This window comes from Echinops telfairi, unplaced genomic scaffold (genome assembly GCF_000313985.2).
Source record: "Echinops telfairi isolate 266 unplaced genomic scaffold, ASM31398v2 ScPeMD7_7401;HRSCAF=8416, whole genome shotgun sequence".
NCBI classification, from domain to species: domain Eukaryota; kingdom Metazoa; phylum Chordata; class Mammalia; order Afrosoricida; family Tenrecidae; genus Echinops; species Echinops telfairi.
The window spans coordinates 840,024-843,881 of record NW_022111301.1 but is presented as its reverse complement, the minus strand read 5'-3'; positions in this window follow the sequence as shown (position 1 = coordinate 843,881).

Genomic DNA, 3,858 nt, shown 5'->3' with positions numbered 1-3,858 from the left:
GGTGGTTTCAAACTGCCAACTACGCGGATTGCAGCCCAAGGGGTAACCATTACATCACCAAGACACCTATGATGCATTCAGATAATACTTAATTCAGAAAACGATATTTTAAAAATATTTTCTTAAATTTTAAATGCTATCATTATTGTTACTAGGAGGCCTGAACCCAGCAGCTCCTTCAGCCTCACCAGCTTTCACTCCTGCGGAGAGTTACAGTCTCAAACACAGTTCAGCCCTGTCCATAGGGCCCTGTGAGTTGGCGATGATGCAATGGTAATGGGCTGTTTGGTGATGTGTCCTGGCCAAGCACCGATTCTTTTCTTCTTCTCTCTTTTTAACAGTTTTATGGGCCCTTCATCCACATACCATACAATTCAATAGTTCAACCTGATCAAGAAGAGTTGTTCAAAATTTACCACGATCAAATTTAGAACATTTTCTTTTCGCTATACTCACGGTTACTTATGAAATTATTGTTTTCAATTTTGGCAAAAATATACACTACAAAAGTTCACCAATTCAACAACTTCTACATGTATAATCTAATGCCATTGATTATATTCTTTGTGTTGCACAACTATCATTGTTGTTACCCTGTAAATTGTTCCGCCACCATTAACATGAACTTAATGCCCTCCAAGCAAAATCTCTGCCTTGGTCAACCATGGTAACCATAGGTCAACTTTGGTGTTGTTGTTTTTTTTTTCTTTTTTCAAGTAGTAGTTGTCTTTATAATATTCACATATCCTACATTCCCATAGTTAAACTGCTTGTAAAAGGAGTTGCATGTACATCATCACAACCCACGTAATGCCCCCTCCCTCCTCCTGCATCCACTAATTGCTCCCTAGTTTCCCTACCTCTCCCCCTTCCTTCCCCCCCCTTCTTCCCAATAGATCATTGCACCACATATTTTCCCCATGTATCCACTGCTCCTGCACTTCCTGAAACTCGAAGACCTCAAAGAAACAGTAAGAAACAAAACCAAATTGAAACAGAAAAAGAAAACAACAACCATAATCATAGTACAAAGATTAAACTGAAGAGTAAGAAAGAAAAACCACCAACCATATTTAAAAAACAAACAAGAGAAACCAATTCTTGGAAAAATCAAGAAAAACGACATAGGGCAAATTCAGTTTGGGTCAACAGAGAGGTCAACTGACCAAGTACTATATTATACCATGGGATCTTCCGGGGACCCAATCTGACCAGACACCCTGCAGATGGATTTTGGGTTCCCACTCTCCTCCATAGCCTTCTACAAATTGGGTTTTCACAATTTAAACTCTGCTACTTTCCCCTTCATCATATTTGGATTTTTGTTATTGTCATCTTGGGATCACACAGGCTGATGTGCTTCTTCCATGTGCACTTAGTTGATGCTTCCCTGAAATGGTTGCTTGTTTGAATACAAGCCTTTCAGATCCCAGGAAATAATTTATCCATTGAACCCCCAACATATGGTAGTTTCGCCCTCCTTTCATTGTACACCTACTAAGCCAGGCATCCCAGCCAAGGTCCAACGGCTGCCATTTCCAGAGTCTTGCAGTGGCCATACATTACATTGCATCCTCTCCCCCCAGGATATTTCAGTCTTAACTCCATGGGCAGAAGCCTTTTTGAGATAGGGCCAGTGTTCAGTAAAGTTTCCATGCTGAGTACTTCTGGTGTGGACCTTGAGTGATGCCATATTTTCTGTATGGCCAGTGTTTAAGGTCATCATAGCATTTAGTCCACAGCATGGTTCACCCAAACTAGGTAGAAACTTATTCGAAGTGTCTACCCAGCAACATAGAACCCGTTTTATTCTTCCCTACATTTCTTACAATTATTGTTCAGCATCTCTTTCTGATGTGAGGTTGGTCCTCTCTATTTACCCACCACACGCACCAACATCAGTGTCTTCTTTGAAAAGTAGAGGCTCATGTCCCCTGGTCTCAACCTGAATTTACAGTAAGGTTCTCTTCTCATCCCTTTTTTTAATTAAATCATTTTATAGGGGGCTCATACAACTCTTATCATAATCCATACATACATCCATTGTGTCAAGCACATTTGCACATTTGTTGCCATCATCATTCTCAAAACATTTGCCTTCTACGTGAGCCCCTGGTATCCGCTCCTCATTTTTCCCCCTCCCTCCCTCATGAACCCTTGATAATTTATAAATCATTAATGTGTTGTCATATCTTACACTGTCTGATGTCTCTCTTTACCCACTCCTCTGTTGTCCATCCCCCAGGGAGGAGGTTATACGTAGATCCCTGCAATTGGTTCCCCCTTTCCACCCCACCCTCCCTTTACTTATTGCCACTCTCACCACTGGTCCTGAATGGGTCATCTGTCCTGGATTCCCTGTGTTTCCAGTTCCTATCTGTACCAGTGTATATCCTCTGGTATAGCCGGATTTGTAAGGTAGAATTGGGATCATGATAATGGGGAGGGGGTATTTAAGAACTAGAGGAAAGTTGTATGCTTCATCGTTGCTACCACTCTGCACACTGACTGGCTTGTCTTCTTTATGTGATGCTTCTGTAAGGGGATGTCCAGTTGCCTAGAGATGGGCTTTGTGTCTCCACTCTGCACTCACCCTCATTCATAATGATATGATTTTTTGTTCTTTGATTCCTGATACCTGATCCTTTCAACACCTTGTGGTCACACAAGCTGGTATGCTTCTTCCATGTGGGCTTTGTTACTTCTGAGCTAGATGGCCGCTTGTTCCAGCATGTGCCAATGTTGTACAGCATCAAGTGGATGGTCTTCTCCTTTTCCTCATTCCTTGAAGGAGTGATCCCAAAGTGAGTGCTCCTCTTTTAAGGTGGTTCTTGTGAAGAAGCACAACTTCTTCAGTCAATCTTTCAGTGAGTTTAGTTTTGGTTTTATTATCATTACAAGTCTGAGCTTTACATATGTAACTGTTGTCTTATGTATTGGATGCATCATTTAATGAAGTTTGGATAGAGACTAATTGAGTTTCCCAGCTAACAAATGTGCATTTATTGCTCATGAATCTTCCATGGCTGGGGCAGAATTCTTCCCATTCATTAACCTATTAAAAATTTAATGACAAAAATGCATGATGTCGATATCACACATGAAATTACACATATTTTAAAGTTAAATTATACAATATGTGTAGGCGAGCACTACATTAAATAAAACGTCATCCAGCATCACAAAATTCTGATTTCAGATCTATGTATTTTTAACTAAACCACTAATGTGTCCATGTGAAAACCGATCAGTGTATTCGGAGTGATTTACAAAGTATGAAAATGTTCAGGCTAAAGACAGCAGTTTTAGAGTGATAGAGATTTTGTACGGAGAATGATGAAAAAGCATACCGTCTGAGAATGTGAAAGAATGCCCTCAAAACACAGCGTGGACCATGTTATTCTTCTTGGAATTACAGATACCGTAAAAATGATGGGGGAGGAAGTAAGACAGAAGCCAACACATGCGAGAGTTGAATTGGATTTGAAATTGAACATGTGTTGTTGCTGTGCTAGCATATCTATTTGAACTGAACTCATATTACAATTCAAGCCAATTCAAAATTGTCAGACTGAAACCGTTTCTGTCATACACACTTAGAATTCTAGGTGTTATACAAAGATAATGAAGAATCAGCCCTGTTTTCTGAGCCCTTACCTTGTTAGAAACTATTGTAAGAAAGAAGATTATAAAACTAAGAAAGCACTGGAATGATAGCAATAAACTAGGATTCAAAGTGTAATTGATATTTTGGAGAAGGAGGAGATTGTCAAACTCAGCCAGAGGAGTCATCGGGAGGTGGCAAGAACAGGTTGCATGTGTGTTGAATTTTGAATTTAGGAACAGAAAGCTTAGAGG